Source organism: Myxocyprinus asiaticus, chromosome 3, assembly GCF_019703515.2.
Source record: "Myxocyprinus asiaticus isolate MX2 ecotype Aquarium Trade chromosome 3, UBuf_Myxa_2, whole genome shotgun sequence".
Lineage (NCBI taxonomy): Eukaryota > Metazoa > Chordata > Actinopteri > Cypriniformes > Catostomidae > Myxocyprinus > Myxocyprinus asiaticus.
The window spans coordinates 27312262-27340138 of NC_059346.1; the positions used below are offsets into that span (position 1 = coordinate 27312262).

General features: G+C 38.6%; 1 pseudogene; it reads left to right on the forward strand.

Moving 5' to 3' along the window:
• Positions 1-969: 969 nt before the first annotated feature.
• Positions 970-20310, forward strand: LOC127420548 (myosin heavy chain, fast skeletal muscle-like; annotated as a pseudogene).
• Positions 20311-27877: the final 7567 nt, after the last annotated feature.

Below are 27877 nucleotides of genomic sequence, written 5' to 3' on the forward strand. Positions count from 1 at the left end.
GTTACTCTAAAACCACTAGATATAGTGCGCTGAGGAAATAACACTAGTGAAAAATAGTGTCAGTCAGTTTTTTTTAATTTTTTTATACACTTTGAGTTGTTTCAGAAAGCAGTAAGTTAAAATCAGAACACGAAAGCAGATTAAAGAAATTGAGTGGAAACAAAACAAAACCAATATGAGGCAACCAAGTTGTTTTTACATTTTTTATTCCATACTTTGTCACACTATTGGGATAAATACATAATTGGCTACTGTAGATAGTAAAGTCTCAAAGTTTACACTTAGTAATTTGTATGTTTCGGTTGCAAGAGTTTGTCCATTTTAGTTTCAACCAAAGGTTGAATACATCATAAGCAATATTTTCAATCATTATCAGTATTGCATTCTGCTTTGCTTGAAGTTCTTTTTCACATGAGCTTAAAGCTACTTGAATATTTTCACTTTCAAGGCAGGAAAGCTTCAGCGGAGACGAACAATGATGAAGCTACAGTAGTTTTACAAAGCCAGCAAGATGTAACTGTACTTTGGATCTCAGTGGTATTCCTTTGAAACTTTGAGCCTCTGATTTTTAAAGACACTTTGTGGTTTTCCTGCTTAGCACATTGTTTTTCCATCATGTCAATGCACATTTCTTTTCCCCATTCAAAATAATTTCCATTTTAATTCTAATTCCATTGCTAACCATATGCACCATTGGGTAGAATATTTTTAGTAAAGTCAAAGTTGCTAGTAATCATGCATGGTACCTAATAATTGTGATGGAGGCAATAAACAAAATACTAACCAATAAAGATGCTCCGACACCTTCATTGATCTCAATACATTTCTATTTGTATTATTAACTGTTGAATGAGACCAAGCATGACAGAACGATCTAAAGTGATATCCTTTCACAACAATGACTGGTATTTACTTTCTGCAGTCATTCATCAGAAGCTCCAAACAACAGCAAACCCTCAGTCTGCATGAAAGACATATGTCCTACCAACTACCAAAAAGAGAAAAGACCAACAACTCCTTGTTTTGTATGACACTTAGGTAAGTTTAAACGAATATTCCATGTTCAATACAAGTTCAATACATTACAAGCTCAATCAACAGCATTTGTGGCATAATATTTATTACCACAAAAACTAATTTTGACATGCGCCTCCTTTCCTTTAAAAAAATAACAAATCTGGGTGTGGAGGGGACGTGGTCTGTCAGTGGGGAGAGAGGAAGCGGTAAGAGCCGTCACCTGGTGATTACTTACTCTAAACACCTGTGTCTCATTTCAGTGATGGCAGAGACAAGCTTTAAAAGGCCGGCGGAAAGCCAGACCGGGAGAGAGAGACACGCTCGGTTGCGAGTGGGTGGCGAACACTGGTTTGTGACTGGAGCATTGATGATGGGAAGTGATGCAGAATCGGGAAGTGAGCAGGAAATGGAGGATGAACGTTGTGGCGGGGGAAAAAGAGGGAATAGTGGTAATAATAAATGGACCGTAGTAGAAAGCCGAAAAAGACGGAAGTCTTAAGGATCGATAGTGAAAAGGAAAAGGAGGAATTCAAGGTAGGCCTAATGATAAAATACATGGAAGAGATTACAAATGTATTGAAACCATTGAAAGTGACCAAAGCGTTGAAGGATGCTATAGGGAAAAATTGAAAGCGCAAACGTTTTAAGAATTAGAAATCTGTTGTTCTATTTGTAAGGACTGCAGACAACAAAAAGCGGCGTTAGGTTTAAAGTCAGTACACACGATCTTCTGTCCTAGTAATATGTTGGATGAAAAGAAATGGGTGAAAGGAGTTATTACAGGGGTTTCAACTGATGTGACAGAAGAAATAATCAAGAGAAATTTAACTGGGGCAAAAGTGGAAGATGTAAAGCGATTAAAGTATGTAAGAAATGGAGAAAGAATGGACAGTCTTTCTATAATGGTGCACTTTGATGAAGGAAAAAAGGCTTGAAAGAGTGTTTCTAGGCTTTGTTAGTTATGCAGTTCGACCATATGTTCCACTTCCGCTTAGGTGCTTTAAATGCCAAAAGTGTGGACATGTGGTGGCTGTATGTAAGGGGAAGAATCGATGTGCAAGGTGTGGTGGAGATCATGAGTATGGGAAATGTGGACATGATGTGAAACCCAAGTGTTGTAACTGCGGAGAGGAGCATAGTGCAGGTTATGGAGGATGTCAAGTGAGGAAAGCAGTGTAAATCCAGAATACCAAGGTATTGGAGGGTTTGACGTATGCCGAAGCAATAAAGGGGGTTAAGAATACAGATCAACAAGAAAGTGAGCAATCAGAAATAAAAGTAACAATCTCAGAAAAATGAAAACAATGCTAGTTGATAAAGTATCATTTGTTGCTTTTATGGCTGAGGTAATGAATTATTCTACTCAAACGGAAAGTAGAATGGAAAGAATCAAGATCATAGTAAGGGCAGTTGAAAGACAATTGGAAGTAGAAGGTTTAACGGTGGAAATAATAAATGAGAAAATCAAGATGCAGAACTCCCAGGCAGTATGTGGTGGAGTATAATGGTTTTAATAATCATACAATGGAATGCAAGAAGCTTCATTTCAAATGGACAAGAGTTTAAGAAATATGTAGATAATTTTAATAAACCACATATTTTGTGTATACAGGAAACTTTGCTCAAACCACATTTTAATTGTGTAATACAGGGATATACTACAATACGAAGGGATAGGTGCACTGGTAATAGTGATGGGGTCGCCACTTTTTTAAACCAAAGAGTTATAGAATAGTAGATGTAAATGAGTAATATGAATCACTGGTGGTAGAAGTATGGGAAGGGACACAAAGTATCAGAATAGTTAATTTTTATAATCCACGTGAAAGGTTAAACAGTGAAATGTTAGAAAAAGTAGGAGGAATGGGAAATCAAAGTGGTGTGGTAAATTTAATGCTCACAGTACATTATGGGGTTGTAAATACACTGATCAAATTGGAAATGTTGGAATGGAAGGAATTAATATGCTTAAATGATGGTAGAAACACAAGAGTGGATGTAGCTCAAAGACACAAGTCAGCAATTGATCTGACAATTACATCCCAGAGTTTGGCTAGGAAATGTGTATGGAATGTGATGGAGGAGAGTACAGTAGGTAGTGACTATTTCCCTATAAGTTGTACAATTGGGGTAGAATTAACTCAAGTTGAAATAGGATACCCCAAGATGGAAACTTAAAATGACAGGCTGGAAGAAATTTCAAGAAATAAGTGAGGTGAGAATAGTACATATAAATTACTCCACAGATGATGTGGAGGAGTTAAATAGTAAGATAAGTGGAGCTATTCATGATACAGCGAGTAATGTAATTGGAAAGAGTAAGGGAATTAGCAGTAGTCCGGAAAATAATCCAGATAGCAAAAAGGAAGCATTGGAGGGAATTCTGTGACAATATTGGAAAGGAAGTAAACATTAATGAAATGTGGGGAATAAGGAAAACGGGAGGGATACAGACTTACAGAAGTATACCTGTTTTAATTAGTGGAGAAAGACAAATCATTACAAATTCAGAAAAAGCAGAATTCTTGGCAGAAACTTTTGTAAAGGTACATAGTAATCAAAATATATCAGAAGAAATGAGGTTAAGAAGAGAAAAGAATCCTAATATTAATAAAGAGAAGCTCCTGATTCTTAATCAAAGAAGTCCATCTGGAAACACATTGGATGTAGTTTTTTCACTATATGAATTGAAGCAGGCCATTGCAGGGGTGAGGAATACGTCTCCAGGAAAAGATGAAGTATGCTATGAAATAAAACATCTTTTGAATTTGATACTTCAACTTTTTAATAAAATGTGGGAACTAAGAAAGCTCCCTTCTACATTGAAGCACGGAATAATTGTTCCAGTTGCAAAGCCAGGAAAAGATAATTCACAACCAACAAGTTACAGAACAATTGTATTAACATCAAACCTTTGTAAATTAATGGAGCGACCGGTTATGTCAAGACTGACGTTTTAGAATTAAGGGGTTTAAGTCAACATCAGAGTGGATTTGGAAGAGGAAGAAACACAATGGATGCAGTATTAAGTTTAGAAGCAGATATTAGAAAAGCTCAGACTAATAAAGAAGTACTGGTGGGAGTGTTTTTAGATGTAGAGAAGGCATATGACATGATGTGGAAGGATGGACTTTTAATTAAACTAGATCGAATGGGTATTAATGGGAAAATGAACAATTGGATAATGGATAGCTAATCGAACTATTCAAGTTAGAGTGGGGTCCTCCTTTTCTAAGCTATACAATATTGGCAATGGAACTTCTCAAGGTAGTGTTTGCAGTCCTATTTTTTTTTTTTTTCCAATAATGATAAATGAGATATTTGCCAAAGTTGTCCTAGGAATAGGAAAATCATTATATGCTGATGATAGTGCCTTATGGAAAAGAGGACGAAATATCACATGTGGTGAAAAGGATGCAGACAGCAATTAAAGAAGTAGAGGACTGGGCAAATAATTGGAGTTTTAAGCTGTCAGTGCAAAAGACCAAAGTGATGTGTTTCTCAAAAAAGAAGAAATCTCCCTTGGTTAAATTGAAGCAGTATGATCAAGAGTTAGAGCAAACATCAGTTATCAGATTTCTAGGGATTTGGATGGTTTCTAAATGAACATTTGCCACACACATCCAAAGAATAATAGAAAAAAAGCAAGAAAGGTATAAATGTGTTAAGATGTTTGGCAGGGATAGACTGGGGTGCAGATTGGCAGTCTCCAAAAGAGTATATTGCGCAATAATAAGGTCTGCAATAGATTACGGAAGTATGGTGTATGGCTCAGCATGCAAATAATTGATTAATAAGGTAAATGTTATACAATCCTAAGCACTGAGAATTTGCTGTTATGCATTTTAAAACATCCCCAATATCAGCAATACAAGTGGAAATGGGTGAGATGCCATTGGAAAACTGTAAAACACGGCTTCCCGGGGCTTATTGCTTTTATAAAATGGTTACTCCATAAAAATATTTCTTTTATTCATAAAATAAATACCAGCAACAAAAAATATAATGATATAACACATTTATTGCTCCACCAAGCAATGTAGTGAAGAACACGGTTCAACCAATCAGAATCAAGGACCGGAACTATCCGTTTTAAAATTAACATTTATCTGGATATCTCCAGTACTTGTGCAATTGCTGAAGCATTGATAAGTTAGCACTCCACTTTGCTGGATGAGTTTTTAAAGCGGTACAGGTGCGCTTTAATTGTGCAGTGCCAGAGGCAAGGATATTGCTCTATCATCATCTCTCCTCGTAGTTTGGGCGCCAGTAAGATTGCAGGCCAGGGACGATTCGCATTTATGCCCCGTCAGTGACATGATTTGTCTCGCCTGTAAGCCAGCATCAGAAAGTTTTTGTACAGTCGTGCTTCGCAAGTAGTGGTTGGTGTAGATTGTCTCAGTGCCAGCTGCTTAACAAATCTGTGGCAACATAGAACCAAGGAAGTTCACCCCCATAGGCTCTCTAGTGTGCCTAACGTTAGGAGAAAGAAAAAATGTTGCCTTGTAACCTGTTGCATTGTAGCTGTTGTCACTTGCCAGCAAATGTTTTTTTTTTTTTTTTTTTTTATTTTTCCCAGTGTGGAGTAACCAAGCTAACACTGTAACAAAAAATATATTGCTGGCAAATGACAGCATGACTACAGAAAGGTGTGCACAATATGCTACAAATAAAAAAGTAAACTAAAGTTTAACTTGCCATACATCTTTGGTGTAGTTTGTCTGCTCTGGATGGAGATAAAAAGCCGGTGGTTTGACCGGCAGCAACGAGAGGTATTTCTCCAATGAGATGACAGGACACCCTGACTGCTCAAACATAAATCCCCATAGGCTTTCTTTGTTTCTTTCACCGGCATCTTTGGTTTTTATGTGCATTCATTGAATGACAGTGTTACATACTTCTGACCGTTCTCGTCCTGGCGGATGATAAATGATTCGGGCTTCAGTTGACGGTTGCTCTCTTTAGCTCTGCGTCCCATATGCAGCTGTACATCAAACCAGGCTTTGTTGACAAGACCTTCAGGTGTATTTGGATTCAGTGCTGCAGACTGCTTGATTTTCTGAAAGTCTGCCTTCGTTAACGCAGGATGGTGGGATGTTTTGTCACGTCCTTCTCAGCGAAGATTTTTCACTACTCCAACGAAGACGTTGTTGCTAGTGATAAACTCGGGATCTTTCAACAGACACCAGGATCAGCTGATCGGATCTTATGTACTGGTTAAGCCCCGCATGTAGGCCGACATAACTGCTGAAACCGTTGGGTTCACCTTTCCCGTTTTTCACGGTGGCATAAAACTGACGGAGAGCCTGGTTTAGGTCAGTTTTGGTTATTGTTTTAAAATCAATAGCCAGATCTTTCTCGGCACACCAATTCTGAAAACAGTGAACAGACCACAGTCTGTTTAAAGGTCCCAGCTTCATTTCTTGACTTTTCCAGTCAGCTTCAATTTCTCTCTCATTAATTTCAGTGTCTTTTTTTTTTTTTTTTTTTTTTTTTTAAATCACTCTGTCCTGTTCATCTCTTTCCACCACCCATTAAGTCAAAATTTACAACAAAATATGTCATTTTTGAAAATTTCTTTTGGCACAGTAATGCTGGATAGTTTTACAGAATCCCAAACGGCAGTTGCACAGCATTACTGATGTAATGCGGTCACAGGTGTATGTTTGAGTAATTTACAATGGCTTCGAATGTGGTTCAACCAATCAGAATCAAGGACTGGAACTATCCATTTTATAAAGGCAATTTTACAACTTCATTGCAATGAGGATGTAATGTCAACAAACCCTAAAACGACTGCAAAAATGAAGATTTAAACATCTTTACAGCTCAAATAATACATGAGTTTTAACAAAAGAATTAATGTAAGAGCTTTTATAAAATTATAAGCTTCACATTTTTTCCTTAAACCCTCCAAAAAAAATTGGCCCCATTTACTTCCATTTTAATTTTTGCTTTTTATATATAAAGAAAAGGGCAGATGAGTCTAAACTTTGTGGTAATCGACATTGACACAAATGCTGTACATTGAGCCAAAGTCCAACAAGTCAGTCCACTGTCAGCCATCTTTGGAACGCTCTCAGGAGGCTATTTCCAGTCATGCCAGTGCTGCTCCTGTCTGCTTGAATGGGGAAAGACCAAAATCTCTTAAACGGTCGATCAAGATTACGATCCAAGAACATATTTACAAATCATCAGTAAAATCTGACAACACTGGAATCATAAATTGTGCTTCTTTACCTCAGATTCTGCTAAAAGAAAAATGCAATTTTCCCATCTTGTATAGCTAATATGCATGTGCGTTGTTGATTTGATTGACAGGCGATTGGCTCTTTTACCTGTAAGGTGGGACTTCCTTTCTACAGACGTTGGCTGCCGTTGGGCTTTCCAATTTCTCCCATTCATTTTAATATAAGTGGCCCATCTCTGCTAAATAACCTCTGAGCTTAACTTGTATTGAACCTGGAATATTTAATTATCACTCTCTCGCTCATTAATCCTTCTAATAAAACTCATTACACAATTCCTCCCTAAACAGTTATGAGAAACTGACATTCAACTTGATCATTCAAATAAAAACTCAGGTGTAAAAAAATAAATAAATAACATGTTGTATATTTAACTTGCATATGACAGGGGCAAACGCAGATAGCAAGGCCGAGAATCTCTCTCTCTCTCTCTCTCTCTCTCTTGAGATCAGATGGCACTGGATGGCTTAAAACAGCCTGACAGGACCATTTGTGTCTCACTGTACTGGAATGCGATTGGAACATTCAGCATTCAAGAGTGTGCTAATAGATAAGTGAGATATACTCGGTGGATTTAAATCTTAAAAAGGAAAAGCATATTTAAGAGGATATGGCAAGCTTGCCAAAAGGATCATGTAAAAGAGGGCTGATCCCAATCCTTAGTTTCCTGTCATGAATCGGTATATCACGAGCGTGAATTCGGGCACTAGCAAGGACAGTGATGCACTAAATATAGGGCACTGAAGACTCAGTTGCCTGCAACACGAATACGAGATCACACATTAAAATGTAGCTGGTATTTATAAACATCACTGTATAACATGCCATAGTGCATATCTGTTGTAGATGTTAAAAAGTACAGTGAAGAGAACATTCATAAATGAATAAAAACAAAAGGGTCTTTTTAATCTTCTAACAAATCTAACACTTAAAAGTTTTCAGGATTGTTTCCATTTCATGCACATAAGGGATGAAAAATAATTACAAAGGCATCTTGCAGTCCTTTTAAAGACTGTGTTCAGTTCATGTATCTCACTCTTGATTGTTCTCAGGTTTGTTTCTAGTCCCCTTATTTGCCATGTTGTTAGTCTGTGCTGGTAAGCTTTGTTCTTTGGGTTCTTGTCAATATTTCGGATGTAGAATAATAAATGTAATACATATTAGGATAATAATAATAATAATAATAATAATGGTAAAAGATGAGATGTACACAAGGGAATGGTGTTCATGCAGTCAAGAAATCAAGTCCATGATAAAGATGGACTTGAATGGATGCAATATAAGACCATGTATGACCATTCAGGTATGTGAACTGGGGGTTTAGGAAGGACTTGATGAGCAAGATAGAGAGATGCTTATACTTATCTCTGTGTCATTAAGACATTAAATCACCAAGGAAGATGAGAACTGTTGCCAATAAGAACAGGGATGTTTTCATCCTCTGACCCTTGGTAGTTTTGAATGGTATAGAATGGACAGTATCTTTCAGATGCCTCAGTAATCAATGCCTCTGACATGGAGTATACTTGGGCCCAGTTGCAATAAACCCCTTAAATAAGCAAACCCTTAGTTATAATTGCAAGCAAATTCAGAGTTTTCTTAAGGGATTTGGTGTAACTGGCACCCAAGTATTTGCTGTTTGTTACGTTTTTGGATAAGGGAAAGCTAAGGTTTTTTACTTGCCTGCCATAGTTGACTGGTGAGTTCTGCGATGCCTTTTAGTTTCAGTTTCTCTCACATTGCAGGCTTATGCTTACTCTTTGAAGCGCTGTTTTTAGTAGAACAATAGTGCTGAGATGAATGTAGCCTACAGGCAAAATATGGCCTATTTTTGCTGTGGGGGAAAAAGAAATGTCCATTAAGCTTGATATGAGGGTCATTCATTTGTCATTGCAAATGGTAATTGGCTTTCATTTAACCCAGGAGCCTAAAGTTCTAATTTTATGTCTCAGTCCTGCACTTACTCTTATAATTCTGAAAATGTTTGTCACTGCATGAGGACCACTATCGGTAATAAATCGGATACTGGCATTCAAAATGTTTCCTGTGTTTTATGTAGTATGGCTAGCACCCAAGAGTGAACATATGGCTCTGAATCTCAAGACTCTAACAGGGTTGGGGAATAACGAAATACATGTAACGGGATTACGTATTTAAAATACAAAATATAAGTAACTGTATTCCATTACAGTTACAATTTAAATTATTGGTATTTAGTTACATTCAAAGTATTTTGATTACTGAAGAGATTACTTTGCATTTTATTGTCATTTGTTTCATTTTAGTATTTAGTCCATTCAGATGGAAAAATTTATACATATAAATTATGTGATCCAAATTGCATTTGAACAGCAGTGAAACACTTTGTGTTAGATTCATACAAACAGACAGAAGTTTGAAGTAAGTTTGTAGCACAAGAAACAGAACTAAGCTAAAATGCTATTTCTAGCCATTTTACATGCACGTTACCAGGCACGATCATTGTTTATCAAGAAAATTCACGTTGGATCATTTCTTGTTTTTCTAGTAAGACCATTTGATATTAGGGCAAAAATCTTATTCTTGATGATATTTTCCTGAAACAATATCTAAAAATCCTTAATCATATTGATCTTGTTTTTCTGTTTTAGAATCAACACTGCATAAGATATTTTAGGTTTTTCAGAGAATGTATTTTTAACATGTATTTTGTCTGTACTGGTGTTTTTATAGTCAAAACAAGTGAAAAAATCTACCAGTGCTGAAGAAGTAATCCAAAGTATTAAGAACATGTTACTGACCTTGAGTAATCTAAAGGAATATGTTACAAATTACATTTTACAGCATGCATTCTGTAATCTGTAGTGGAATACATTTCAAAAGTAACCCTCCCAACCCTGGACTCTAACAAACCCCAACCCCATAAAACTCATTAGTTTTCCTGTGACTGAGACTTTGATTGTGGTTGTTAATTACCATGTGAAATGTGTACAGTTTCAACTATGTGCAATTTAAATGTGTTGAAATGATGGTAAATGCATTCTGAGGTGAATACATTCAGCTGCTCTCTTAACAGTTTAGACAGGTGTTGCAACCACTTGCAAAAATAGTAACAAAAGCATTTTGGCCAGATGGAGAATGTGCTATTGATAGACTAAAAAAAAAAAGTGTTTACACATTCTGACTTTTTTTTTTTTTTTCAACCAACTTTGCAAGCTTGTAATCTCCCAATTAATATTTAATCTTTTCAACAGCAACAAGGAATAATACTGTAATTTTTTATCATTATCACAATCTCCTTTCCGCTATATTCCTTCCACTTTTTTATATATATACACACGGATCAGCCACAACATTAAAACCACCTGCCTAATATTGTGTAGGTCCCCCTTGTGCTGCCAAAACAGCACCAACCCACATCTCAGAATAGCATCCTGAGACTCTATTCTTCTCACTACAATTGTATAGAGCGGTTATCCGAGTTACCATAGACTGTCAGTTCGAACCAGTCTGGCCATTCTCTGACCTCTCTCATCAAGGCATTTCCATCCACAGACCTGCCCCTCACTGAATGGAAATTTTTTTTTTTTTTTTTTTTCTTGCACCATTCACAGCCAATTCTAGAGCCTGTTGTGCATGAAAATCCCAGGAGATCAGCAGTTACAGAAATACTCAAATCAGCTCGTCTGGCACCAACAGTCATCCATGCGATTTATCTAATCAGCCAATCATGTGGCAGCAGTGCAATGCATAAAATCATGCAGATATGGGTCAGGAGCTTCAGTTAATATTCACATCAATCATCAGAATGGGGAAAAATGTGATCTCAGTGATTTGGACCGTGGCATGATTGTTGGTGCCAGATGAGCTGGTTTGAGTATTTCTGGAACTTTTATTTTCAGCAAACTTAACATGTGTAAATATTTGTATGAACAAAGAGATTCAACAACTAAGACATAAACTGAACAAGTTTCACAGACTTGTGACTAACAGAAATGGAATAATGTGTCCCTGAACAAAGGAGTTGCAAGTTCCCAGACATTTCTGGGGGGAATAGCCCTAGCCCTAGCCCTCACCATCTGATCCAACAGGTCCCGGACGTGCTCCATGGGATTGAGATCTGGGCTCTTCGCTGGCCATGGCAGAACACCGACATTCCTGTCTTGCAGGAAATCACGCACAGAATGAGCAGTATGGCTGGTGGCGTTGTCATGCTGGAGGGTCATGTCAGGATGAGCCTGCAGGAAGGGTAGCACATGAGGGAGGAGGATGTCTTCCCTGTAACGCACACCATTTAGATTGCCTGCAATGACGACAAGCTCAGTCCGATGATGCTGTGACACACCGCCCCAGACCATGATAGACACTCCACCTTCAAATCGATCCCACTCCAGAGTACAGGCCTCGGTGTAATGCTCATTCTTTTGACGATAGACACAAGTCCGACCATCACCCCTGGTGAGACAAATCCGCGACTCTTCAGTGAAGAGCACATCCATCCTGTCCATCCATCCATTGCCATCCTGTCTGGTCCAGCGAAGGTGGGTTTGTGCCCATAGGCGACATTGTTGCCGGTGATGTTTAGTAAGGACCTGCCTTACAACAGGCCTACAAGCCCTCAGTCCAGCCTATTGTGGACAGTCTGAGCACTGATGGAGAGATTGTGCATTCCTGGTGTAACTCATGCAGTTGTTGCCATCCTGTACCTGTCCCGCAGGTGTGATATTCAGATGTACCAATCCTGTGCAGGTGTTGTTACATGTGGTCTGCCACTGCGAGGACGATTAGCTGTCCTTCCTGTCTCCCTTTAGCGCTGTCTTAAGCGTCTCTCAATACAGACATTGCAATTTATTGCCCTGGCCACATCTGCAGTCCTCATGCCTGCATGCAGCATGCCTAAAGCACGTTCACACAGATGAGCAGGGACCCTGGGCATCTTTCTTTTGGTGTTTTTCAGAGTCTGTAGAAAGGTCTCTTTAGTGTCCTAAGTTTTTATAACTGATCTTAATTGTTACCATCTGTAAGCTGTTAGTGTCTTAACCACCGTTCCACAGGTGCATGCTCATTAATTGTTTATGGTTCATTGAACAAGCATGGAAAACATTGTTTAAACACTTTACAATAAAGATCTGTAAAAAAAATTTTTTACAAATCCAAATAACATCTTTAAAATACAGTGTCCTGAGAAAGGGATGTTTCTTCTATTTTGCTGAGAGAGAGATATATTCAACAGATCTATCTGGGATGTTGCTTTCTTGTCAAATTTGTTATCATATCAATGATATAAAAATGCAGATTAGTCATATTGTTGTTACACTAGGCTGCTAGGAGTTCCTATGGAGAAAAAAAATGTTAAATGTGTTCAGATTAAAATGAAATAAAACGGATGATTTTCCAGAATAACTTTCAGCTAATAAATTTGCAGCTGACAGAGATGGCCGTTTATGGCAAAGCTGCCATTTACCTCCGTAAACCTGAGAAGAAGAGAACTGCGGCTCAGAGCAAGCCCTTTGCTAAGACTGCCTGCTATGTGATTTTGTTTTTTTTCAATGAATTGTATGTCAAAGGAACGATCAAGAGCAAAGATGGTGGCAAAGTCACCATTATTGTGCTTGACACTAAGGAGGTGGATTTACACATTTCATGAAAAGTGAATGCTCATCCCATTAAAATCAATTACATAGTCTTGATAAATCAAATATTTGCTGGATGACATGTATAGGAGAAGACCATTGAGGAGGATTATGTCCACCCAATGATTCCTCCCAAGTTTGACAACATTGAGGACATGGCCATGATAACCCATCTCATAGAACCCTGTGCTGTATAACCTCAGAGTGTTATGCAGCATGGATGATCTATGAGTTAAGAAGCTACGTAAAACAGCATTCAAGTTCATTTTGACTGATGCTGTAATCTGACAACTTTTGTGCTTATTTCAGACATACTCTGGACTTATGTGAACCCCTACAAGTGGATCCCAGTGTATGATGCAGTAGTGGATGGACTCAAGATGGCGCCGAGTATGGCTGCTGCGTTGCGAGCTCCGACACAACATTGTAGTGTCTTGTTTACAATTATGTTTTTTGTCTTGGATGTTGTCTGCCTTATTGTCTATGACAGACACACTTTTGGATTGTAAACTGGTATATGTCTCACTGTCACGACTATGTTGCTCAGAACTGCACCCAAGAATTTCACACACTATTGCACTTGTGTATATGGTTGTGTGACAATAAGTGATTTGATTTGATTTAGTGGGGTCTGCCTACAGAAGCAAAAAGCATATGGAGGCCCCACCCCTTCACTGTCTCTGACAATGCCTCCATCTCTGAAATCAGTTCATGCTTAATGGTAAAATCTAGATTTAAACAAGCTGATTCTGATTTTGTGAAATTCTGGATTTTAGTTTTCATAAAACAATTATTAAAAGTTATTGCCTTTTGAATTTACAGTCTTGATTATGTATGTATCTACTGTATAGAGATGTTGAGACCGGTTTTATTTTCTTCTCATGGAACTTGTACATGTCCAATCGTCTTCTCTCATAAACCAGTGGAGAATATGGTGCTGGAAAGACCATGAACACCAAATGTGTCATCCAGTACTTTGCCGCAGTTGCAGTGGGTGGTGACAAGAAGAAAGAGCAAATTCCTGGCAAAATGCAGGTATGAGATATAAAACCATATTTATGTTAAAAATTACAAATACTTTGCAAATGATGTTTAGATATGAGACATGAAATAAGTTAAACCCTTCACACAACACTTGGATCTCTTGAGGACCAGATCATTGCCGCCAACCCTCTGCATGAGGCTTATGGTAATGCCAAGACTGGGAGAAATGACAACTCATTTCATTTTTGAAAGTTCACCAGTTTTATTTATACAGAGCACTTGGTCAGTTGTGCTGGATTACTGTGTTGCACAGTAACAACTATGTTATTTTGTTTTAAACAGGGTAAATTCATCAGAATTCACTTTGGCACAACTGGAAATCTGGCTAGTGCTGATATTGAGACATGTAGATGGACATGATTTTATTTATCAATCTGTATGTTTTTCTTTGTCAATCACTCTTCAGAACATGACATCCTTACATTCTCTCAACAGATCTGCTGGAGAAGTCTAGAGTGACATTCCAGCTTCCAGATGAGAGGCTACCACATCTTCTACTAGTTGATGACCAACCATAAGCCAGAGCTGATTGGTAGGTGCACAAATGTTTTTCAATTTCATCTTGAAATGTCAGTGTATATTGTAAAAGGCTTTGTGATAAGTACTCATATTTTACAGATATGACACTCACCACCACCAACCCCTATGACTTCCCCATGTGCAGTCAGGGTCCGATCACAGTCTCAAGCATTGATGATAAAGAGGAGCTGGTTGCCGAAACTGAAGTATCTGACGCGCTTCCTGACTTCTCCTCCACGTGACGCGTAACCTTACCAACGAGCTTATGTCATCCCTCTCATGAGCGCACATCACAGAGATGTACAGAAGCAAACATTTGTAGTTAAAAAGTATATAAGTATTGTTTTGTTTCTAAAAATAATCAATCGTTTGCGTTTAGAAGACCTTTTATTTGTCAACTGGAGTCATGTGGATTATTTTGATGCACCCTAAATATGCATTTTGGACTGTCAAAAGATGGATTACATTCACTTGCATTGTTTAAAGGAGGAGGCCTGAAATGAAATCCTAAAAGTCTTAAATTCTGTTTTAATGAAGAAAGAAACTCTGATATATCTTGGATGGCCTGAGGGTGAGTAAATTATCAGCTTATTTTCATTTTTGGGTGAACTATTCCTTTAAGGCTAACAGATATTCTGACATCAGCACAATATATAATAATGGCCATGTGAAATTTTCATGTATTTAGCTCAATGTGTAAATTGTTCCTTAAAGGTCTCATGGAGAACCACATGGTTATCCACCAGCTGAGGTGTAACGGTGTACTGGAGGGTATCAGAATTTTCAGAAAAGGCTTCCCCAGCAGAATCCTCTATGGTGACTTCAAACAGAGGTAAACAGGACTGCATGAAAATACTACTTCTTGTTGGAGGGTTATCTCAATGTAAAAATATGAAGCCTTTTGATCAATCTTCCACAGATATAAGGTGCTGAATGCCAGTGTTATCCCTGAGGGATAGTTTATGGAGAACAAGAAGGCCTCTGAGAAACTCCTGGGATTCATCGATGTTAATCATGACGAGTATAGATTTGGGCACACAAAGGTTCATATTCTGCATTAAAACAATTCATAGCCATGCTGTATGTTTTCAGCTATGATTTAAACTCTGCATTATTGTGCTGAATTCAGGTGTTCTTCAAAGCTGGTCTTCTAGGTACTCGAAGAGATGCGTGATGAGAAACTGGCTGCTCTGGTCACAATGACTCAGGCTCTCTGCCATGGTTACCTGATGAGGAGGGAGTTTGTGAAGATGATGGAGAGGAGGTTAGTTATATCATTAATATAACTAATTTTACAATTATAACTGACAAGAGTAATTAATGACAAATAATTAACAGGAAGTCCATTTACACCATCCAATTCAACATCCGCTCATTCATGAACATCAAACACTGGCCATGGATGAAGGTTTACTACAAGATTAAGTCTCAACTGATAAGTTCTGAGACTGAGAAGGAGCTGTCAAACATGAAAGAGGACTATGCAAAGAAAATCTTGCCAAGGCTGAAGACAAAAAGAGCTTGAGGAGATGGTAGCACTGCTGCAAGAGAAGAATGATCTGCAGCTTCAAGTAGCCTCTGTGAGTATGAATTCACTAAAATATTAACTATGTTCTCCAATTATAAAGCAATATTTTTTTTTACCTGTCAGGAATCTGAGAATCTCTCAGATGCTGAGGAGAGGTGTGTGGGTCTGATCAAGAGCAAAATTCAGCTTGATGCTAAACTTGGAGACAACTGAGAGACTGGAGGATGAGGAAGAAATCAATGCTGAACTCACAGTCAAGAAGAGGAAACTGGAGGATGAGTGTTCTGAGCTGAATAAATACACTGACCTGGAGCTCACCTTGGCTAAAGTGGAAAAGGAGAAACATTTGTGACAGAGTTAATTTAATGTTTTATTTCAATGCTATTATGCACCTAACGTTTTGTTAAAGAATTTAGTTCTGTGAATTAGAACAAAAGGAAGTAATTTAGTTTCCAACATTGCACAGGTCAAGAACCTGACTGAGGAAATGGCAGCACAGGATGAGAGCATTGCCAAGCTTACAAAGGAGAAGAAAGCCCTCCAAGAGGCACATCAGCAGACTCTGGTTGATCTCCAGGCAGAGGAGGACAAAGTCAACACCCTGACCAAAGCCAAGACAAAGCTTGAGCAGCAAGTTGATGATGTGAGTTGTGGTACAGAGATATGATTTGGTTATTGAATATTTCAGTTTGAATATTTTACAAACCACCACTAGAAGAGGAGAGTAAACATTAAAGATAAAAATGAAGAAAAGCATATTTCTAGTAAAACCATTATATAATAATGATAATAATAATAATAATAATAATAATAATAATAATAATAATTAACATGTTTTTCAAATCAATAAAAAAAAACTAATTTGCACAGCTTGAGGGTTCCCTTGAACAAAAGAAGCTACGCATGGACCTTGAGAGAGCCAAGAGAAAGCTTGAAGGAGAGCTGAAACTGGCTCAAGAATCCATCATGGAGCTGGAGAATGACAAGCAGCAATCAGATGATAAACTGAAGGAGTGAGAATTCTTTCTAACTTATCACAATAATATTAAAGTTTTGGTTTTATTTCAAATGATTCATTACATTTTTCCCTTTTACACACAGGAAAGACTTTGAAACAAGCCAGCTGCTCTGCAAGACTGAAGATGAACAATCTCTGGGAGCTCAACTCCAGAAGAAGATCAAGGAGCTTCAGTTATTTACATTATAGATCTTGATTATAAAATTTTTTTTTTTACAAAGTTTCACTAACTGCCCCTGTAGGCACACATTGAGGAACTGGAGGAAGAGAATGAGGCTGAGCATGCTGCTCGTGCAAAGGTGGAGAAGCAGAGAGCTGATCTCTCCAGGGAAATTGAGGAGATCAGTGGGAGGTTGGAGGTTTGAGATGAATAAGCGTAAGGCTGAATTCCAGAAGCTGTGTCATGATCTAGAAGAGGCTACCCTCCAGTATGAAGCTATTCATCAATGGAGATTGATCTCTCCAGCAACATGAAGGCTGTTGCCAAAGCAAAGGTGTTCAACAAAGAAATGCAAGATAATTAAATTAAAAAGTTCACACCCAGAAAGCAATCAACACTATTTTGACATCATTCTGAAAATGTTTAAATTTACATGCAAATCTTGAGAAGATGTGTCGTACTGTTGAGGATCAACTCAGTGAACTCAAAGCCAAGAATGATGAGAATATTCGTCAGTTAAATGATCTCAGTGCTCAAAGAGCAAGACTTCAAACTGAGAATGGTAATTATTATTATTTTTGACTTATCTTCTGTTATCCAGGGCTTTCTTGTAAATGAAAACCAAGTGTCTCTTAGTTGTGGATATTATTATTTTTTTGAATGTCATATATTCATGCAGGTAAGTTTGTCCGTCAGCTGGAGGAGAAAGAGGCTCTGGTTTCCCAGCTGACAAGAGGCAAACAAGCTTTCACTCAGCAAATTGAGGAGTTAAAGATACATGTAGAGGAGCTGATAAACATGTTAATATTTGAAAATGTTTGTATCATAAGATTAATGTTGACAAATTCATAACAGGAAGAAGCTGGCTCAGCATCTGCAAGAGGCAGAGGAACAAATTGAGGCAGTGAACTCCAAATGTGCCTCTCTGGGGAAGACCAAACAGAGACTCCAGGTTGAAGTGGAGGACCTCATGATTGATGTGGAGAGAGCCAATGCTTTGGCTGCCAACCTTGACAAGGTAAATTAAGTCTTTCTGTGATATGACTTTGATATGAGTCTCTTTAAAAAAAATAGTTTAACCTGACCCTGAAATGTCTCTACCCAAGGTCCTGGCAGAATGGAAGCAGAAGTATGAGGAAGGTCAGGCAGAGCTGTAAGGTGCCCAGAAAGAGGCTCGCTCACTCAGCACTGAGCTGTTCAAGATGAAGAACTCCTATGAGGAGAGTCTGGATCAACTGGAGACACTTAAGAGAGAAAATAAGAATCTGCAGCGTAAGACCACAACTGTTGAATTAATTATTAACTTTAACACTCTTACAGTGTTAAATCAATATTGGGAATTCAATGTGTGTACTGTTTATAATATGCTGATACTATTTTCTTTTTCTTCTGTAGAGGAGATATCGGATCTGACAGAGCAGTTAGGTGAGACTGGTAAAAGCATTCATGAGCTGGAAAAGGCCAAGAAGGCAGTGGAGACTGAGAAGTCTGAGATTCAGACTGCCCTGGAGGAGGCTGAAGTGAGTTTCTGGAGAGAATTGTATTGTAGATGAATATGTATTATTTTGTTGTAATTCTTGCTAAAAAAAAAAAACTGTAGCACTATCCTGCCATGTTAATGAATGTTTCAATTTTGAAATTCAAAAATTATTTTTTGACATTTCATAGGGCATCCTGGAGCATGAGGAGTCCAAGATCCTTCGTGTCCAGCTTGAGCTAAACCAAGAGTGAGATCGACAGGAAGCTTGCAGAGAAGGATGAGGAGATGGAACAGATCAAGCAGAACAGCCAGATAGTCATTGAGTCCATGCAGAGCACTCTGAGGTCAGGAGCAGGAATATGCCCTGAGAATCAAGAAGATGGAGGGAGATCATAATGAGATGGAGATTCAGCTGAGCCATGTCAATCGCCAGGCTGCTGAATCCCAGAAACTGCTAAGAAATGTTCAGGGACAACTCAATGTATGTGACCTCTCTCTGGTTTTCAGTTGTAAAAATAAATGAGTATTCTGAATACAATTGAAAGCAAAAAAAACTATTCAGGGAGCCATCAAAAAAAAATTGTGTACAGGATGCCCAACTTCACCTTGATGATGCCCTGAGAGGACAGGAGGACATGAAGCCATGGTGGAGCACAAAAACGCTCTGATGCAGGCTGAAATTGAGGAGCTGAGAGCTGCTCTGGAGCAGACAGAGAGAGGCCACAAAGTGGCTGAACAAGAGCTGGTGGACGCCAGTGAGTGTGTTGGACTCCTGCACTCTCAGGTAATCATTACACAAAATTTCTCTTAAAACACAATAGCAATCAAATACAGATGTACTATTTTCAATTTATGTACTATTTCCTCTGTTTCAGAACACAAGCCTTCTGAACACCAAGAAGAAGCTTGAGGCTGACCTTGTCCAAGTTCAGGGTGAAGTTGATGATATCGTCCAGGAAGCAAGAAATGCTGAGGAGAAGGCTAAGAAGGCCATCACTGATGTTAGTTTTTAAGTTATAAAAATTACAACCATTTAAACTAAAATCGTTTTGGAGTGCAACAAAGAATCTCACTGATATTTTTTTTAATTTATGTTAATTAGGCTGCAAAGATGGCAGAAGAGCTTAAAAAGGAGCAGGACACCAGTTCTCACCTGGAGAGGATGAAGAAGAACCTGAAGGTCACAGTAAAGGACCTGCAGCACCGTCTGGATGAGGCTGAGAATCTGGTTATGAAGGGAGGAAAGAAACAACTCCAGAAACTGGAGTCCAGGGTGGGATTTTATTTATTTCCAAGTCTATAGTCTTGATGTGGGTAATGTGAAATGTTATGTTATGAAATATTGTATTTTGTTTGGATAAAATTAGTTTAACAATGTATCGTGTAGGTCCGTGAGCTTGAGAACGATGTTGAGGCAGAACAGAGACGAGGAGCTGATGCTGTTAAAGGTGTCCGCAAATATGAGAGGAGAGTTAAAGAACTCTCATATCAGGTATGACCATACCTGACCATATCAATATATTAATTCTCACTAAATTATTTCCACAAAAGTGTATAAGCTGTAGTTATAGTAAAACCTTTAAAATAAAGCCATAAAATATTTGTATTATTTGTAGACTGAGGAGGACAAGAAGAACTTACCAAACTCCAGGATCTGGTTGATAAGCTGCATCAGAGTCTCTAGTTTGTGAAATGGATGCCTCACATGTCCTCGCTCAACGCCAGTTTCATGTACAACAGTAAAGAGACGACTCGGGTGCAGGCCTTAAGGGAAGAATTGCAAAGATAAAGCCACTTTTGAAACAGAAAAACAAAAAGAAAAGGTTAGAGTGGGCAAAGAAACACAGATAATTGGAAAAGTGTTATGGATCTGAACCTCATTGAGCTTTTGTGGGATCAGCTAGACTGTAAGGTACGTGAGAAGTGCCCGACAAGACAATCAATGGGAAGTGCTACAGGAAGCGTGGGGTGAAATGTAGATGATCTGCAAGTCTGTCATTGCTGAACGTGGAGGATTTTTTTGATGAGAACTCTTTGAAGTAGTTTAAGAAGTTCTGAATTTTTTTAAAATTGTAATAGTCATTTTTCACGTTTTTAATGTCCTGACTATACATTGTAATCAGTTGAATGCCACTTTGGTGAATAAAAGTACCAATTTCTTTCCATAAGAGCAAAATCTGTACATTATTCCAAACTTTTGGCCACCAGTGTGAATCTTGTTTCGCTTCCTTGTATCCCATTGTTCTCAGTATATTAAATGACTCTTTGTGTGATGTGACGCCATGCAAGGAGCGGATGTGTGAGCGAGCTCTGCGCACTTTGCTGAATTTTCGATTATTCTCATGTTATAATCTGGTGAAATATGATACACCCAGTTACACATTTGCCCTTTTGTTGCAAAACATGGCAAAGAAGTCAAAATCCTCAGGCTCTGGAGACATTAAAAGACACTTGCGTGTTCAGAATGAAAGCCCCTACAGACCGAGGACTCGATTTGGATGGCGCGGTGGGAGAAGGAATCCAGCATCAGTTGTCCATGTCGGTGATGTTGACGAAGATTCTTGCTGACTTGGAGGATCTCGCTGTAATACGTCGATCGATTACGGCGATGGAAACAAAATTCTCTGAGTTAGCTACAAGAGTGACTGATGTTGAAAAACGAATCGATTTTCTGGAACTTCGGAGAGGGAATTAACCGCTAATCCACCCGCGACCAAAGTTGATTTGGAACATCTCCTTGACAAGATTGAAGATCTTGAGAATAGAAACCGCAGGAATAACGTTAGAATTGTTGGAATTCCTGAGCATGAGGCGGGCAGAGATATGGTGAAATTCCTAGATAAGTTTTTCCCGAGTCTGCTCGACATAACAGGCCACAAGCTGGAAATCGAGCGAGCTCACAGAGTGCCGGCTCGGTGATCTGCTGAGAGAGATAGGCCCAGATCAATTCTGGCCAGATTTCTGAGATCATCTGATAAAGATCTTGTATTGCGCCAGGCGAGGAGCAAAGGGAAGCTTTCTTGGAAGAACCATAATATTTTCTTGTCCCTGGACTTTGCGAGTTCGACGAGAGGAACGCGATCGGTTCAAGGAGTGCAAGAAACTCTTACATCAGAAAAAGATCTCGTTTGCTCTGTTTCCTGCCAAACTGAGAATAGAAACGAAGGTCGGTCGCAAAGTATTCACATGTCCAAATCTGGCAATGTCTTTTATAGAATCAATGTCTGAGTAAACCATTGGATGTTTCTCATGTGAGTGGGCCTGACTCGCTGTACTTACTCTTGAGGAAGCTGGGCGACATTTTTAGGTTTTTTGCGTTGGCTCCGCTGTGCGGCTGGAGCTTGTTTTGTGAATAACACTTTCCTTAAAGAAACTTTTTTGCATTGAAGTTCCCGGACAGATTGTGAGTGGACACTATGGATGACCGCAAAATATCTACATGCTCACACAAAGGATGTCTTTTATAAAGCTGACGGATTGTGTAAGTCATGGTATATACTTTTATGCAGCCTCTGAGTGAATTGTCTCGATCATCCGGGAGAACCGGGATGCTGGTTTTGTTTTCTTTTTGTATTGGTTCTGCCTAGTGGCTGGAACTTGTTCTGTTGAATAACATTTCCTTTTGGAACAGCTGTTGATTCATCTGTTCGTTCTTCGTGCTTATTCCTCCTGTTGGCTGTGGTTTGTTTTGTTGAGGTGTGTGTGGGTTATTTTTGAGACACTGGAATGATTACGTCATCTGTTGAACTCATAACAGTCGGCTCACTGAACATTCGTTTGTCTGTCTGAGGATTCTGAATGGTTTTATATCAGCTGAAATTTGTTTTCTGGAAGATCACACCTTTTTGAGACAGTTCTGTGAATGAATCTACATGTTCTTTGTGTTCATTCTTCCTATTGACTGGGTTTATTTCACAAAGTATTTTCTGTTATGTAATTAAATTGAGCAATCCAATGGCAAAGTTGTCGTGGGGACTCGAGGGCGTTCATGGACCTTTTGAGTTTAAAGGGATTGTCGCCAGTTTGCACTGTCGTGCGCGGGGTTAATGCGCATGTTTATCTTTTTTCTGTTTGTTTTGTTTGGGGGGATGGTCGGGGGTTGATTTGTTTCACTAATGGGGAATGTGGTCTTCATAATTTTGTTTTTGGCACACAATTTATTTTTTCTATTATATCAATATGTCAGTTGTTAATATAAGTGTACTATCTCTCCACATGGAATGTGAATGGGTTGGGGCACCCCATAAAAAGAAGGAAGGTTATTTATTTTCTTAAATGTAAGAAATATGATTTAGTGTTTCTTCAAGAAACACATCTCTCCCCGCAGGAAGCTGAAAAATTGGGGAAGATATGGGGTGGACATGCTTTCTTTAGTGCTGGCACAAGTAAGAGCAAGGGAGTCATTATATTGATTAATAAACATTTACAATTCAAATGTCTGAAACAGATTAAAGAAATTATGAAGAGTAATTGTTTTAGCTGAAATTCAAGGGCAAAGGTTGATTCTGGCTAATATTTACACATCTAACGCTGATGATCAGGGCTTTTTTATAGATCTTGAAGGGATGTTGCCAACCGCTGACACCCCTCATGATATAATATTGGGAGGAGACTTCAATCTTTTGATGATCAAGGACTGAATCCATAGTGAAGCAAAAGTGTGTAAGCCCCCTAGAGCAACACTGACGCTTCACAGGATGTGTAAAAATCTTGGTCTTTTGGATATTTGGAGACTTTTGAACCCATCTGGTAGGGACTATAAAAATTTTTTTTTTTTTTTTTTTATATATCTAAATCCCTAATTTAATTTGTTGTTGATTGCTCAATTGGAAACATTTTAGTCTCAGATCATGCCCTGGTGAGTTTAGAGGTGATGCCACATATAGAGAAAAAAGAAATCATATATTTGGCGCCTCAGTGTATCCCTTCTGCAAAATCCTGATTTCCAACAAATGTTAAAGACTGAAATCCATGTTTATATGGAGACCAACTGGTCCTCAGTATCCTCTGTGGGTGTGGCTTGGGAGGCACTTAAAGCAGTTCTTAGGGGCCGGTTCATACAGTATGCCTCATTCATCAAAAAATCCAAAGCACGAGATCTCATGGAGTTGGAAGGAAATATTAAAAGTGCAGAGGCAGAGCTGAAGTGCCGTATGTCAGCTGATGGCCTCAGAGAATTGACCCGATTGAAATATAGATATAATACTATTTTGTTGCGGAAAGTGGAGTTTTGGTTATTCAGGGCAAGACAGTCATACTTTGAGTCAGGTGACAAAGCAGGGAAGCTTTTGGCTAGATATATAAAGCAGAGAGAGTCTTTTTCTATCATTCCCTCAGTGAAATCTGTTGGTGGTGAAATATTTACCTCAGCCATTGATATTAATAATGCTTTTAAAGTGTTCTATATTGAAATTTATAGTTCTACGTCTTCGTCTACTGATGAAGATATTAGAAACTTTGTGGAACCATTAGATCTTCCTAAACTGACGATTGAGCAAAAAAACTCTTGATTCTGAGATAACCTTGGAGGAGCTTGATGAGGTAATTAAGTCCCTACCTACTAGCAAGGCTCCGGGGCCAGATGGTTTTGCCACAGAATTTTTTAGATCCTATGCTACAGAACTGACTCCACGTTTGTTATAAGTTTATACTGAATCATTAAAGAAGGGAAAGCTTCCTCCAACCATGACACAAGCCCGGATCAGTCTGATTCTTAAAAAGGACAAAGATCCAAGCGAGTGTAAAAGTTACCGTCCAATTTCCCCGATTCAACTAGATGTAAAAATATTGTCAAAAATGTTGGCTAATCGATTAAGTAAAGTTATGACATCTCATATACATATAGATCAGGTGGGGTTTATTCGGGGCCGCAGCTCTTCTGATAACATCAGGCGTCTCATCAATATCATGTGGTCAGTAGCGAATGATCAATCCCCAATCGCTGCCATATCACTTGATGCCGAAAAGGCGTTTTATATGGTAGAATGGGATTATCTTTTTAAGATTTTGGAAATGTACAGGTTCGGGAGTACATTTATTGGTTGGATTAATTTACTTTTTATAGACACCCTGTAGCAGCAGTACAAACAAATGGATTAATCTCAGATTATTTTACTTTGAATAGGGGCATTTGGCAGGGTTGCCCTCTTTCCCCATTATTGTTCTGTCTTGCCCTGGAACCATTAGCAGCTGCGATAAGAAAGGAGGATGATTTTCCAGGGGTGGTGGCAGGAGGTGTGCCGCATAAGCTTCTGTTTTACGCAGATTATATTTTATTATTTGTCTCTGAACCTACTAGATCTTTGCCTTGCCTCCACAGAATTAATTCCTTTTCCAAGTTCTCAGGATACAAAGTCAATTGGGCTAAATCTGAAGCTTTGGCTTTGACAGCGTACTGGCCAGTAAAGGCTTTTCAGCCGGGCACCTTCCAGTGGCCCAAACAGGGCATTAAGTATTTGGGGATTTTATTCCCAGCAAATTTGTCTGATTTAGTTAAGTGTTAATTTTGACTCTTTTAATAAAAAGGTTTTCGAGCGATGTCAGCAGGTGGGCTTCATTACATTTATCGATGATTGGGAAGGTTAATGTTATTAAAATGAATTGTATTCCAAAATGTAACTACCTGCTACAATCTCTCCTTGTAGATGTCCCTCTCTTATTTCAAGGAATTTGACAGCATAGCGAAGTCCTTCATTTGGAATGGTAAACATCCCAGATTGCATTTTAATAAGTTACATAGGCCGATAGACAAAGGAGGGCTAGGCCTACCCAAGATTTTATTTTACTATGCGTTCAGTCTCAGACATTTGGCTCATTGGTCACTTCCACCTGAGAGAGCCCCTCCATGGTTTGTTATTGAACAGGCAGTTCTTGCCCCTATTTCGCCATTACAAAGCATCTCTATCAAACTAATCGTTAAAGTTAAGTTACACCCCGTTATTTCGCATTTACACTCAGTATGGACTAAAGTGTCCAGATTGTTTAAATTGGACACTTGTTTAAATGCTGCCTCGAGCATATGGCAGAACCCAAGACTATGTATTGGCAAGTCTCCTTTCTGCTGGCCGGAGTGGATTGTGGGGTTGCTACACTCGGTGACCTACATGAAGGTGGTGTGTTGAGATCATTTGAAAACTTGGTCCAACATTTTGGGATCCCCAGACCTCAGTTTTATAGGTATTTACAACTGCGCCACCTGCTTTGCACTATTTTTGGGAGTAGCACACATACCCCTAAGGAGGCAGATGCTTTGGGAGAGGTGATTGCGGCTTTTGGAAAAGGTCATGAGGCATCAGTGTACTACTCCCTGTTAATTCAGAGTATGGGGGACAGAGCCTTAACTTCTCTCGAGAGTATGGGAGAAAGATTTCAACTTGGCATTGGAGGAAGGAGTGTGGGCTAAGATTCTTAAAAACGTTAAGTCTGCATCTAGTGATGCAAGGGTGCGTCTTATACAATTCAAAATTTTGCATAGATTTTATTGGACCCCCTCTAGACTGTATAGGCTTGGTCTTAAAAACACACCCACCTGCTGGAGATGCCAATCAGAGGATGGAGACATGGCCCATGTTTTTTGGTGGTGTGTCGAGATCTAAAAATTCTGGTCGAAGGTTCAGAATTTTGTGCGCGACGTGGTGGGCACTCAGGTTTCATTTTGCCCCAGACTTTGTGTTCTGGGCGATGGGGCGGTCATCGATGTGGGGATGGCCATATAGGGAACTGGGTTCTGACATGTGTGATGATCGCCAGGCAGGTTATTTTGAGGGGTTGGAGGTCAGCTGGTGCGCCCCCATATCCGGAGTGGTGCACGGAGGTGGGGAGGGTGGCAGCTTATGAGGAGGTGTCATCTGGAAGACTGGGTGGCTTGGATAAGTTTGTTCGGAAATGGGGCAGGTATCTGGAGTTTTTGGAGGGCTCTCGGGTGGGGTGTGGAGAGAGTAGTGTATTATAGTTTATGATTTGTGTGTGTGTGTGTGTGTGTGTGTGTGTGTGTGTGTGTGTATGTGTGTATATATATATATATATATATATATATATATATATATATATATATATATTGACCACAGGGTTGTTTTTTTGGGGGGGTCGGGGAGGGGGGTTGTGGGGTTTAAATGTTTTTTTTTTTATTATTTTTTATATATATATATATATATATATATAATATTGTGTGTGTTTTTACAATTCATTGTAAAAAAAATTTAAATATTAAAAAAAAAAATGACTCTTTGTGCACTGGAAACTGCTGCTGTAACTCCAGTACCAAAAAAATCCCAAAACAAAACATGAATTTGGACAACTTAAACCATTTTCAACCAATCTCAAATCTCCCCTTTCTTGCAAAAATCTTAGAATGTGTTGCTGACTCAATTAAATAATCACCTCACTGTTAATAATTTCTCTGAGCCCCTTCAATATTCCTTCTGATATATTCACAGTACAGAAACTGCTTTTGTTAAAGTCACTAATGATTTTGATAATATCTTCAGACTCTGGCTCTCTGTCCTTCTCGATCTGAGTGCCGCTTTCATCAGTGTCAATCATTATATTTTACTCACCCATCTTGAAGTATGCAAACTATTCACCTTTTCTGAAGCTAGTTTGCCCAAATTGTTTGGTAAATTTTTCTACATTTTTCCTTATTAAAAGGACTTAAGTTTTACAATAAGCTTAAGCACTTAAAAAAAACTTAATACAAGAAAAAGCTTTAAATACAACAAATGAATCAACTGAAAACATACATTAGGAAACCCTGCTAGGACTTTCTCACCTTTTTTCAACTTATGAGTTTACATCCCTGCCCTTACTCTTTAGCATTTATATTTTTTCCTCTTGGTCAGCTCCGAAGATCACTCTGTCTTAATTTATACGCAGACGACACCCAGATCTACAGCGATTCTAAACTGCTTTTTTCGCATTGTATATCTGAGATAATATGTATGACTTAGTTTCTTTGTCGGAACAGTAATAAGACTTTTATACTTACTGGCAACTTCGTAAAGCTGGCTCTTTAACTATCTGTGGATGGCTCTGCTTTGGAGTTTCAAACAAACTCCAAAATATTTTGGTTTATATTTAATGCAAGTTTGACATTTGATCCACACATGGAGAATTCTTTTAAAACATCCTTTTTTTTTTTTCATCTCAGAAATACTGCAAGATTATGCCCTATGTTATTCTCTGTGGTTGAAAAGCTGATCATCACTTTTGTCTTTTTACGCATTGACTATTGAAATGCATTCCTTGCTGGGGTC